Genomic DNA, 14,264 nt, shown 5'->3' with positions numbered 1-14,264 from the left:
TAGCCCATGAAATCTGATGGAGGATCTAAGGTTTTTGATTTAGCCAACAGCTTCTGAGAATGTGAAGGAGGACAGTCACCTATTTCACCTGTAGAACCAATTAGCCCTGCAGAAAGAAAATCTGCATTCTACAACAAACACAACACCCTAGTATTATCTCTCCAGCTAAACATCGTATACAGGAAGTCACAAGAATAAGAAAATATTGATGATACCATGCAATTCAGGATATGATCTGAACAAGGAAAAATCCCTACAAGCATATACTTAGCAATAGGGGGTATCAGTAAAAACACTCTTTTTTAAAGATTTTATTTATTTATTTGAGAGAGAGACAGAGACAAAGATAGTGAGAGAGAGCACAAGCAGGGAGGAGAGGGAGAAGGAGGCCCCCCCCAGCTGAGGGCCCTATGTGGGGCTCAATCCCAGGACCCTAGGATCATGACCTGAGCCGAAGGCAGACGCTTAACTGACTGAGGCACTCAGGTGCCCCCAAAACATTTTTATATATAGCATATTTATTTAGATAGTATAGTGCATTAGTCCAGAAAGATATGATAGTTATAAGAAAACGGAGATATAAAGTATATTTTAAAGCCAAATAGAACCAGAAATGTTTGTTTATGTTTTATGAAATATGTTAGCAGTGATCCACTTGCCAAAAACAAGACATTTTATTTTACTAATATTATTAGTAAATATGTGTTTTTCTGGTTTTAAAAATATGTACTTTATTTTTAAAAATGCAAAGGAAATCTAGTTCTGTACAATTAGGTAGATTTGTGAATTTTCTTTTAAAAGTATGTAACCATATTACTTATTACTCCTGTCATTGGCAATCAAGAAATCTTGATTTTTTTTAAAGCAATTAGTCATTAAGAAAAACAAAAGCTAATTAAAACTGACAACCTAGTCATCTAGGCAAACAATAGCACATAATTAGTCCATACTACCTACTATAAACCAATAATGAGGTAAACTATGGTTTAAAATGATTCTTTTCACATTTTTTTTTAAAAGTTCTCACAGCTGCAGAGACCTCACATGCTTTTTCCTGCCATGCTCTGTTGATTTATTCTCTGAAGTTGGTTAAATTTTTATGTATGTAAGGCTACATCTATACAAACCTTTTTTTTAGAAACTCATTTGTGCTGAAGTCAATCAATCTTCAGTTATCCATGCTTTGACCCTTGGAAATTCAAAACCTCAAAAATAAAACAAAGGCATTTGTAGGAAGAATGTAAGATCAGGCTATGGCACACATCATGTCCTATGAAGCATTAATTTAGCAACTACATAGATGTAAAATCTATAGTGAACCAGCATAATGAACAAGGAAGGGAAGGGAGGGAGGGAAGGGGGGGAGGGGAGGGAAGAGAAGGGAAGGGAAGAGAAGGGAAGGGAGGGGAGAGAAGGGAGGGGAAGGGAAGGGAAGGGAAGGGAAGGGAAGGGAAGGGAAGGGGAAGGAAACAAGTATCCTATTGAGTTCCTCAGGTAAAATTGAGGAAATTCTGTAAAACACTCATATATGGAAGAGGAGATAGAAAGAGCAGCTTTGTCATTGAGCATACATTTTCCCCTAATTCCTTCCTATTTATTCATTCCTATGGTCTCACATTTTTTTTTCCTTCTCCTTTCTGTTCTTTGCGCCTTTGTTTATACAACAAACTGTACATGTTTTATTTTTCTGCTATCTTTTCACTTCCTTCATTGTTCCTGTCCTGTGTTTTGCATAAAAAGGAGTTGCAGATGCAACTGGACTAGCACAGGCAGGATGCAGTCTCAAAATCGTCTTGATTTCATTCAGATAGCACTGCTGGAAAAGTCAAGAGGGAGGGATGGAGGCACCGTGTACACCATGTCTTAGAGCCACACCCATGAGCCCGTGCCCCGCGCTGTCTGTAAGTGGCAGGGCCGGCTACTGGGGAGTTAAGGCCTGGAACAGGACTACTGATATGTCAGGAAGTTCTGGATGACTGTATTTTGCTGAATGATGAAGTAGCAACTGCTGGAAATAATAATAGGCCTTAAAATAGCAAAAATTCCTGAATGACTGTATCAGGGAGTGACCAATTTCTATCATGTGTTGATGTCAATTTAGCACATGGATGTTCCCTAGAGAAAAAAGAAATGAGATTCCAGACCTGCATTTTTTTTTTTTTTTGCAAGTGATTTAAACTACATACAAAACCCCTTCCAGGCTCAGCTATAGAGCATACTGGAAATGTCAAGAGGCCAAGTGACAGGAAATGCATTTGGTAGAATCATGCTGCTCTCACGTTTAATGTGGGAATAGGAGTATCCTCAGCAGCACAGCATTCCTGGATGGATTTGAAACCACAAAATGCCACAGCTACAGAGTTAGGAAACAACTTCTAGAGACTAAAGCCCAAGGAAAAGTTAAAGAAATGCCCTGAAAGGAAAGTGCATGCCAGGTTAATAACATTTAAGAACTGAAAGTACTTTATTAAGGGTCCAGGATCATGAACGCCTGGCTTGTCCTGCCACTAGCCACTAGGTCACGGTTCCTATCTCCATCTTCACCCAACACAAGGTCACTGGAGCAGAGATATACGCACGTAGATATGGCCAGACAAATACATGTTCTTCATTCCACTGAAGGAGTAGGAAAAACCCGAAAGCCTAGCATGGACTAAAAGTCTCCTCTTCCCTAAACTAAAGGCAGACTTATGGAGCCTATAGCCTAATGGATAGAGACCTCCCCTCTACTCGTTCCCTGTAGACCTGAGCTTACAAATCGGGGGCCATTAGCTGGAACAGGCTCATATGTGCTTCGGCCCTCCTTGCAGTCTTGAAAATATGGAATTACTTCCACACATCTACAAATCAGAAGATTTCATATTTTAAAAAAGCAAGATTGGTGTTTTTCTGGGGAAAACAAAAAAAGACCTGCACCTCTATAATATTTGCCTACCTGTGACCATTTTTCCAGAGCTGCAGCTTGGTTGTTCTGCCCATGAAACAAAACTTCCAGCCTCTGCTGCTCATTGTTGTGGCTCTTATGCCAGATCGGCTTCGTTCACATACTTACCTGCCTGGCTTTGCATTTGAGGCATTTGATCAAAATTCCCCACCTGAGTCTTAGCTCTCTATACCTGAAAGGACTTCAAGAGGGAGAGGGGAAAGTAAGAACTTCTTACTCAGTAAGAACAATACCCTTGTTCCCCCCATACTTTCTTAAGACATGTCCCAATCTAAAACCTGGGAAGAAGAAGTGATGATAAAGGTCTCCAAAAGGACCAACCCCAGAGTGAGAGAATAAAAAAGAGAGACAGAGATAGAGAGACTAGGATGTTAGCATGTTAGTGTCCTAAATGTCTTTGTCAACATTAACACTTCCTCTTGGGAATCACATGCAGAAAAGGACAAAGAGATTAGAGAGGGGTCTGAAGCTTCACACAGAGGCTTCAGTCTATAATCCTATATTCACTAGAATATTTCTCAAATGCTAATGAAGCATAAAGATTCTGGTAACTCACAACCAGCGAGGGTTCTTTCCAAAATCCTTGGACCTAGTTTTATATTTGTAATTTTATATTCTGTTTTATATTCTGTTTCTCAGGGAAGGTCTCCCAAATCCTATACATTTCAGGCCTCAAACACCTATATCCACTTTGCCCATATCCCAAAACTTAAATGCCTTGACCAAATGTATCAGTCAAGGGAATAAAAGGAATAAAATGAAAAATGCATAAGATGCCAAGTGTGTGTGTGTGTGTGTGTGTGTGTGTGTGTGAGAGAGAGAGAGAGAGAGAGAGAGAGAGAGAGAGAGACTAGGCCAAGTCATTCAAGAAAAGGAGATAATCCAATGATTACTAAATCCATATTTCATAGAATGGAGTGTTTCAGAAATTGCTTATTTCATGGAACACTTTCTGAGTCATTATTCCAAAGGATAAGTTATTTTCAAAGATTTTAAAACAAATTAAAATTCAATTAAAACCTCATTTTAACGAATAAAATCAGAAACACTGACACATATTCTCTCTGTCATTTAGTATTCTATGTCATCCACGACTTGAGAGGCATAATCTGACTCAAGTTTCCCCTGATCCCTATTACATGGAATTGTTCAGAGATTTACTATAACTAGGCTTCAGAGGATTCTGCACAAAAATAATTATTAAAGAAGAAATCTTGGGGCGCCTGGGTGGCATAGCAGTTAAGCGTCTGCCTTCGACTCAGGGCATGATCCTGGCATTGTGGGATCGAGCCCCACATCAGGCTCCTCTGATATGAGCCTGCTTCTTCCTCTCCCACTCCCCCTGCTTGTGTTCCCTCTCTCGCTGGCTGTCTCTAACTCTGTCGAATAAATAAATAAAATCTTTAAAAAAAAAAAAGAAAAGAAAAGAAATCTTACAAGTATCAGCTAAAGTCACACATGTAGTAAGTGTTGGGTCAGTTGTATAATCTAATATAATCACTTATTCTTTTCATCTTTATAGTATCCTCTATAAAGTATAGTATCATAAAAAATACAGGTGATAATATGTTGAAAAGTTTTACTTTTAGATAGAAAGCTCTAAAAATATTACCTTTCCATTCACTAAGATCAGAGCCTTATATTTGACATGTAACAAATGTGTAAGCTACTGGTGTTCAAATTATATCTAATTGCACACGAAGAAGTATGTCCTAGAGTTCTGACTATCTCTAGCTTCTCAGAGGTTTGGTACTTTTCATTCAGAAATCAATTGTTCTAGGTAGAAATGGAGGCATTCACTTTACTTATGGAAATTCAAAACCAGGCATGGGGGCGCCTGGGTGGCATAGCGGTTAAGCGTCTGCCTTCAGCTCAGGGCGTGATCCCAGCGTTCTGGGATCGAGCCCCACATCAGGCTCTTCCGCTATGAGCCTGCTTCTTCCTCTCCCACTCCCCCTGCTTGTGTTCCCTCTCTCGCTGGCTGTCTCTATCTCTGTCGAATAAAANAAAAAAAAAAAAAAAAAAACAAGCATGGAGCAACAAGCTGGCATAAAGGGGGTTCTATCTGTCATTAGGAAAGTAAAATATGAGTAGATAATAATATACTGAAACTTGACAATATGCTTCCCTTACAGCTATGCTATGAGTTTGTGGGAGGGCTGACATGGATTAAAAGCAAGGACAATCTGAAGCTATCAATAATAAAGACCCTGGATCTAGGTCCAAAAGAAACAATCTTGAGTCAAATGCCCCACCATTATCGGCGATGTTCTAATAAGATTCCCTTTGAAAAATATGCTGGCCTTTTACTGTTCTCTTCCCTTTTTTGGGGGGGGTTGTTTGTTTTTTAAAGATTTTATTTATTTATTTGACAGAGAGAGAGACAGCCAGTGAGAGAGGGAACACAAGCAGGGGGAGTGGGAGAGGAAGAAGCAGGCTCCCAGTGGAGGAGCCTGATGTGGGGCTTGATCCCAGAATGCCAGAAACACTCCCTGAGCCGAAGACAGACACTTAAGGACTAAGCCACCCAGGTGCCCCTGTTCTCTTCTTTTCTTTTTCTTTTAAATTCATGTTTTGGCAAGTTAGTCAATAACAACACTGAGGACACTTTTATAAAGAGATGGGTGAAATAAATATGAAACTAGAAAATGTGTTTTACTAAAATTGATTTGACAGTTTCTTGCCAAATAAATCAGACAATACATTTTTGATAGCAAAATTAGAGCTACTTAGACCTACTTGGATATCTACTAAATTTAGGTTTATGGCTCTCCACCAAAAACAAAATTGTATTTTGTAGCAATTAAGCAAACAAAAAATTTCAGCACATGCAAAGTAATTCATTTCTACATAGTATCTCTGGTTTTGCTCAGTCCTTACTTTCATAGACACACACCCACACCCACACACACCACACCAATATCTTCTCGTAACTATTATCCCCTCAAATCTTTTTAATTAGAAATATATGTATAACAAGAAAACGGCAAGAGGCATTAAGATCAATGAAAGGCCTTTCTACTTGTGTGGATGTATGTGTGTGGACGTATGGGTGGACGTACGTTCTTTCTCCTAATAGGGTTTTAAAGTGATATTTTATTATTATATTTTTTGGCTGTCATTACTCTGTGTTGTTTGGTTTTGCTTTTGTGAGAAAAATTCCTTTTTTTTCTTACACTAAATTTTTTCCTTCTCAGAAAACTATGTCTTCGATGTTCAACATTTGAATTAATTTAATAGTATGAATACCTACAGAAATTTTTAGAAGAATTTTAAAAAATTAGTGTGTTGTTCTAAAGAAAAGGCAGAAACTCTGTCTTCAGATAAATCAGGAATTTGTCTGTCCAATTGTCTTAGAGAAGCTATTTTTTTTTCTGTCTTCTTTTTTATTTTGTGAGGTAATGAAATATTTAAATAACTGATACTTGGCAGAAACACTTATTCCCACAGTATTTCTTGCCAAAATGAAAGAAAAAAGATCCAAATATCAAACAAGGGATGCTGTATTTGTGAGATTATAAGCCTGATTTTCTACATGACCTCCCCTTTAACATAAAATAAAACAAAATAAAATAATTGGAGGAGTGGAAACCCAGAAGGCTTTCTGTGAAATGATATAACCTTCCTCAGTTGATGACAGAAATTGAAAATAAAAAAGGATATAGCAAAAAACAATCTTGCTCTGACAGTGAATGGGTCAGATAGCCAAATCATTTTTCCAGTTTCAATATTTGTTCAATTTTTAAAAGGAACACAGAAGTTAGGACAACATGACCCATAACTTGTTATTATCTAAATAAAATTAAATGGCTTTAAAAAGTTTTCCATTGGAGGGGTGGGGAGAGAAAACAAACTAGGTCAGAAATAACGTGTTCCCTGGGCCTTGCTTTGTGAAAGGAAAATGCTCTATCAAGGAAAGACGTAATGACATTCTACACAGGTTTCATTTTTATAAACACGAAGTTGGCAAATATAAATTGACTTTCTTCCCCAAGATTTGCTTTACAAAATTTAAGGAAGAACTCTCTTCACTAGGGCTCCTCCATTTAATTTTTGCATCCAAAATGTATTAAAGAAAGAAAACAAAAACATTTGTGAGCCGTGGGGACTGATGGTAACACAGGTACAGGGAAACCAGGAGGATCTGCTGATTCCAGATGGAGTGGATATATTCCCATGGCACCTATTACTTGCCAAATGTTTCGTAAAGCAAACACATGACCTAAAAGATTTTGCAAGTGTGGGGTCTTCAAAAAAAAATAATAAATAATAAAAAAAAAGCAAAACAAAAAAAAAGAAGTAAAAAGAAAAAAGTACACACTTGCAAAAAAAAAAAATTCTGTTCTTATTTAAAAGTCATTTCTTAATTCTTAACCATAAGTTGTTTTTAAAAACACACACACACTTTTAATATTTTTCAGCTGTCATGCCCACTTTAGTGAGTCTACATGTGTGGTTACTCCATAAAATCTCAGTGGTGGTGGCAGATGTCCTCTTTGAAAAATTTCATCTGCTGCTGGGGGTGGGGGAAATGTCACTTTGGTGCCATGAACACCATTCCTTCTGAAGGCTCTGATTTGGGACAGCCCCTCTAGAGCAAATGCCGCATTGCTTGATGTCACTCAAACGGGTGGTAAGCAGCAGAGAAACATATGATTATGTCAAGACGAAAAAAGGAATTTTAAATAATAACATATTTATGAGTCCCTTTACAACAGTAAAAGAATGGCTGTAAAAAAAATCAGTAATTGTTATAATTGAGGCTTTGCTGTGGGAGAATAAAAATGTATATCTGTTGTTTGAAGTGACCAAAACCTATATTTCATGGAAGTCCTACCCAGTCCAAAGAAGAGTCACGTGGTGGTTGGAGGCCCAGAGTATCTCTTCCTTGCTTGCATTCCTCTAGCAGTTTCATGCTGTATCACACATTTTCACACTTAATTGCATCCTGTCTTCCTTTCTTCTCTAATTGTTTGGAGGTTTAGCAGTTTAAGTTTTGTTTTTTGTTTTTGTTTACTTATTTTCTTATTTATTTTGAATTAATTTGCATTCTTCTTCCTTCAAGAAGAAGAAAAGAAGATCCTTGATAAATATTTAATCAACTCATTGATTCATTCAATAAATTTTCTTAAGCATCTGCTATGGTCCACATTTTAAAAATGCTGCGGTCCCTTGTCCTCAGGTAACACACATATATCCAGTAGAGGAAGAGACATGAAGCCAAGAATCCCAAAAACACAAATAAAATTACAGCCCATGATACGAGCTGTGAAGGAAGGATACCACTTGCTGAGAGAGTCTATCAGGGGATCTGATGTCAAGGAGGGATGGGGAAGAGGCAAAGTTTTCTGAGCAACTGATACTTGACTTTAAGTCCAAAAGGGCAAGTACAAATAATCAAGGAAAGAGAAATAGAAACATCTTGAGAAGAGGAAAGTTCAGGCTATGTTGAAAAACTGAAATAAGACCAGTGAGATGGGAGAGTAACAAATATTAACAAATATTTAAATATTTAATACAAGAAGATTCGGGAAAGTCAGCAGTGGCCATGTTGATCCTTATGGTCCATGGTGAGAATTTTGAACTTCTGTGAAGACATTCAGGGCTCTCAGCCAGACAGTGGCATGATAAGACTGACTTTTTAAGATAATACTGCCTGGCCAGAGAATAATGATATAGTTAACAGAGAGATAAAATTTCATTAGAAAGAACAAATATAGAGGCAGGGAGACCAGGGAGAAAAATATTTCATTAGTCCAGCTGAAAAATGACACAGCCTTGAACTAGGGCAAATGACAGCATTGGACATGGAAAGACGTGGATAGACTTGAGGTGTGTTTGGAAAGTCACATCTTTAAGACTTGATGAGGGATTTGATATGGAGTTCGAGAACAAAAGGAATCAGAAATAATATGCAGGCTTCTCACTTAAACAACTTAGAGGTGATAGTACCATTTACCAAGATGGGGATTGTGGGAGTAGACTGAGGATGAGGAGGGAATCAATTGTCAGCTTCAGTTGTAAAATTTCAACTGACCCTGAGGTGTCAAAGTGGAAGTGTTGACCAAGTAGCTGGACAGATCTGGAGCTCAGAAGAGAGATTTTTTTTGGAGAAGGCAGTTTGGGAGTCATCAGCCCACAGAGAGCATTTGCAAACAGGACTGAAACCTATCACTTAGGGAGAGAGAAGGCGGGGGGAAGGGCAGAGGGCCCAGGGCAGAACCTGGAAAAATGCCAAACAGGACAAGGTGACACAGTGAACAGATCAACAGAGAGGCCACAGAAGGAAAGCAGCAAGTGGAGTGTGAAGAAGCTCCAGGGCCGAGAATCCAGGAGGCCTCCCACCTGTTGACTGCCCTCCATAGAAGCTTCACAATCACCAATCACTACCTTCTACTCAGTTGTCTGCCTTGGGTCATTCCAGTTAGGAGTCTGTGGTCAAAACACAGATTGCTTTCTCTGTCACTAATGTCTGCATTTATATGCCAGTTGGCATCACATGAGCTATTCTGGAAAACACTTATATTTCTCTTTGTAAAACTGCACTGTATACAAAAGGAATTCTTGTATGCCAGGTAACCTATACTTTTAGGTCAGACCATCTTAAACCTGGAATCCAAATTTCATGTAAATGTATCTAGCATCTGATCAAGTTAACAAATAGGTAAATGCTACTTTATTATTCCATTAACAAAGATTTTTTTGCACACACATGTGAAATGAGCTATACTTTATCTAACAAGCCCTCTTGCCACCTTCTTATCACAAAAAAAAAGATACTTTAAAAAAATGCCAAAAATGTCTAAGGCATACAAGAAAATTAAAAACAAGTATATTTCATTAGCAAAATTTCTGATAATTTATATTCTTTTATTTTTTTTTAAGTAAGTTCCACACTAGGTATGAAGCCCAACATGGGGCTTGAACTCATGATCCTGAAATCAAGACCTAAGCTGAGACCAAGAGTCAGACACAATAGACTGAGCCACCCCGGCACCCCATGAGAAATAGTTGGCAGGTCCCAGTGATATTTGAACTCATGACCCCTGGTTTACAAGACCAGTGCTCTGATCCCTGAGCTATTGGGCCTCACTATATTCTTTTTAAAAATTTCCTTTAAAGGCCTACGTGAAATACATTGCTGGTGGGCATGTAAATCATTACACATTGGAAAACAATTTGATTTTATCTTTTTAAACTTGTTATTTAATAATAACGTAATGTAAAAATTGCACGTAAGTGTACAATTCTCTGAATTTTTACAAACTTAACACACTTCTATAGTTAGCACTCAGATCAAGACACAGAACAATACCAATACTTCAGCAACTCCCAGAATTGTACCAGAATGTTCAGAAAACAAAACTGGTTAGGTGCCTGGGTAGCTCAGTTGGTTGAGTGTCCGACTCTTGGTTTCAGCTCAGGTCATGATCTCCAGGTCATGGGATCAAGCCCCACATCAAGCTCCAAGCTCAGAGGGGAGTCTGCTTGAGATTCTCTCTCTCTCTCTCCCTCTGCCCACAGCTCTGCTCTCTCTCTTTCTCTAATAAATAAATCTTTTTTTAAAAAAATAACAAAACTGTTTATGATAGCTTAAAATTGCAAATAATCCATATAACAATAATCTGGAAATAATAACTTGTAGTATATTCACACAATGGAATATAATACAGCAGAGAAAATTAAAATGAAGGAACTACCTCTAAGTACAACAACATAGATAAATCTTAGAACCATAAATATTAGAAACATAATGTTTACTTGGAAAAAGCAAATTTCAGAAGAGTAGAATTGTATGATACCCTTTTATAAAAATGTTTTAAAATGAACAACATAATACTTAGGCATATATAAATGTGTGACAGAAACAAGCAAATAAAAATTTAAAAAAAACAATAAACACATTAAGAACAGTGTTTTCCTTTTAGGTGAGGGGGAGGTAAGTTAGAGTGCAATATATCATTGAGATCAGGGTGATTTTGAGCAAAAAGGGGCACTATCAATAACTAAAGCAGGGAAGTAGTAGTAAACAGCAACTGTTCCAAGGCAAACCTGGTCATGGAGTTATCCTAGTTATTGATTACCAGTGCTTAGGTTGACTAGTAAGTTCATGGGCATTCTTGCCATTTGAATTAATTAATTAATTGATATAAATTAAAGAGAGACATTCATGACCAATGATTTTAATGTGTCATGAACCAAGGATTTATGATTGATTCAATTCAGGAAACATCTGAGGTCCAAATATAAATAATCCTTTGTCAAATTAAAAATGTTAATTATTTAGTGGCATGGGCCTTAAAATTAATCCTTGGGGGCATCAATGAGAAGGATGGAAGAGAACAACCATTTCCTAAAATACAGTCTAATTCAGGAAAGGAGGTGAAAGGGAGAAGATTTACCCATTATTCAGTCCTACTTCTTCTCCCTTTCCCCCAAGATCCTGAGAGTCAAAGATCACAATGTAACAAATATAATGAATGAAATGATCATTTGATTTTATACCTAATTGAGGTTAGGCTAATTACTTAGGAAACTCTGGGCATTCAGACAGGTTCAAGTTCTACCTATTTATTAAGCCAAAGTAATTGGATCCTGACAAAACAGCTGACATTGCTTTATAACTGTCCTTCAATAGTTACAGAACTTTTGAAATTCAGCTGGATCTTTGAGTTTGTATGGGATGATATTCACAGTATTTAACCGCCAATAGTAGCACAAAAAATGACTAATCCAAATAGGCCCCTGGCAGGCCCTGGAGTATGGTTTGGTTCTCAGCCTCTCTGTTGCATTGGCATAACCTCTCAATGCTGGATCATACAGAGAGCCAGGTGATTTCCAAGGAGAAGCCCCTATAGCTTGAGTGGGATATGTGACCCCTAAGGACCTGGGTTGCATCTAGTAAATAACCAGTTATATGAGTAGGTCAATATTTTAAATATTGGTAAAACTAGAGGTGGTTAAGGAATTTATTCTAGCTAGAATTCATATAATTTCAAATACACCCACGAAGAAAGTGAGTACAAATTACCATGCTTTCTCAAATAAATATGAGAAAAAGGAAAATAAAGTGATCATTACTAGGGCCTCTCTTGAGACCTGGGAAGCTTAAACATGATTAGTTTTATGAAAATCCACCCCTGGCTATGACCACACTGGAGCATACCAGCTGGGTATTTACCTTAAGTTCATACTAAATATTCCAGATCCTACAGTTACTCAGACTGAACAAGACTCTATCAAGACCTTGTCACTGTTGTTGACAATGCCAGTGTAGGCACAATTAGTGTATTTGACTGACACTTTTTAGTTTGTGCATGATTCGATTGTAAATTAAATTTGACTTACTACATCAGGTTTCTAATCTTCAGGGAATACCGAGGGTGCACCTAAAACATTTTCAGCAACTGTAGTAGAATATAAAGCAATTTGGGGATAACTCCCACCATGGTAACTGTTCTATAACTTCCAACAATTTCCATTACACTGATGCCTAACAGTGAAACATATGCTACTTCTCTTGTTTGAATTAATGAAGGCAAACCTGGATTTTAATTCTGGCTTTACCGTTTAGTGTTATACCTTTTTTCACTCATCTTTAAAATGGGAAAAGTAGTCAAAGAGAAGGCTACTGTGAGGATTACCGAGAAAAGAGAAGAATTGACTTGACATGGTACAAGCTCGAAAACTTACTGCATTCCCTTTCCTCCAGAATACAATTAAATAATATGATTTTCAGAGCCCATAACAAAAGGTTGAGGTTTCTCTGCTACAACAGTCCCCGGAACTCAAACGACCAGGATTCTCAAACACGTAGAATGTTCTAATTAACCCAGTGTCAATGTGTTGCCTAAGTCTACTTCACTGTGACTCAAGCCCAAACTAAGCGTTATCAAAGATTGTGAATTCCATATAAATATTGAATTGAACACACAAGGGACAGTGTTCTCTATATGATGGCTTTAAAGAAGGGAAAGAGAAATCACAGCAATTAGTCTTAAGTGATAGAGTGAAAAATGGAACATAAGACTGCTGGGACAATATCCAAATTAGTAATGAATTTTAGATGGCAAATAGAAATATATTTGTCATAAGTAATTTTTGGAACAAAAGAGGTTATATTTAAATGGGAGACTAATATCAGATTAAGGAAATTCAAAAGAAACAAGAGAGAACAGGAAAAAAAAAAAACACCCAAAACTAATTGACCTGCCTTGTGGTTATTAACACCATTACTGTCATTAATAATTACTGAATAATTATTATCATCACTGAATGATCTATAATTTCAAGTTCTTATATGTCTTATGCCTTATATATAATGAACATATTAATATTTGTTAAATGCATGAACACATTAACAATATATGATAACCTTTGGAGTCACTAGCTCATGGGTGTCCGAAGTTTTATATTTCATAGTTTCAATTAATTTTGTTCTTCAATTTTAAGTACTATCTTAAGTTCCTTCAGTTCACCCATCTGGTAAAGAAATTTTACATGTAAAATCAAGGTTTTTCTTTTCAATCATATTTCATTCACATTCTGAACTCTACTTTTTATAACCCTAATTATGAACAAAGAGATCATGAGAAGTAAATCCACTTCCACTCTAGCTACATTTCAAAATATGGAATATTGAGTCTCCATGGAATGCCCAACCTCAGAAAGATTTTCCCCTGGGTCTCACAGGATATATTTTACAGCAGTTTGGGAGAGGAACCGATATTTTTTATGGTCCTCCAGAGCTTTGGATGGGCAGAGGACCACCAAGAAGTGGAATAAGCTTTCAGTTCTGTGGGTGTTACTAGAAGGGATTTGCTAAACCTACAAATTTCCTTCTCAGGTCACTATTAAGTCAAGGTGACATATATATAATATCTATATGTGTTGGTGATGTAATTGCAACAAATTAGGCCTGTCAAGATAAATTTAAAATACGTTTTTATCCCAAGTATTTCTAAGGCTATCCATGCAAATTATATTTTCCAAGTTTTTGAGAGTCCACTTTATTAGTTTCTACAGAGGCTTTAAGGATAATGTGAGATCTAGTTCAGCAAAAATTTTGTTTTTATACCTACAATTGTTTCCTTTTAACAACAGCATTTTGAATTTATACCTCATTATCTTCAAAGGGCAAAATTTCTTATGCATCTATGTGAACATCAAGAGTCCTTGAAAAACAACAGAAAAATAACATTGTAACAATGAAATTTGACTATCAATGATGAGAAGATGAAGACACAGACTAATAATAACAGTAATAATAATAGCTTCTAAAAAAAGTTTTTAGTTTGTGCAAGGCATATGGTAAGTAGCA

The 14,264-nt window shown here is 37.0% G+C and overlaps 1 long non-coding RNA gene across 2 annotated transcripts; it reads right to left on the bottom strand.

Moving 5' to 3' along the window:
* Nucleotides 1-1,126: 1,126 nt before the first annotated feature.
* Nucleotides 1,127-7,982, bottom strand: LOC117796403. 2 transcript variants are annotated; one of them, XR_004620888.1, is made up of 4 exons: nucleotides 7,782-7,982; nucleotides 2,936-3,125; nucleotides 2,756-2,840; nucleotides 1,128-1,205 (listed from the first exon to the last, which is right to left on the bottom strand). It is a non-coding gene; the product is annotated as an uncharacterized LOC117796403 (long non-coding RNA). The 2 variants fall into 2 exon arrangements; XR_004620889.1 differs by lacking the exon at nucleotides 2,756-2,840 and having other exon boundaries at nucleotides 1,127-1,205.
* Between the last annotated feature and the right edge of the window lie 6,282 nt (nucleotides 7,983-14,264).

Source organism: Ailuropoda melanoleuca, chromosome 2 (genome assembly GCF_002007445.2).
Source record: "Ailuropoda melanoleuca isolate Jingjing chromosome 2, ASM200744v2, whole genome shotgun sequence".
Taxonomy (NCBI): domain Eukaryota; kingdom Metazoa; phylum Chordata; class Mammalia; order Carnivora; family Ursidae; genus Ailuropoda; species Ailuropoda melanoleuca.
Note: the sequence above shows the minus strand (reverse complement) of the source record. Positions and strands in the feature narration are given on the sequence as shown.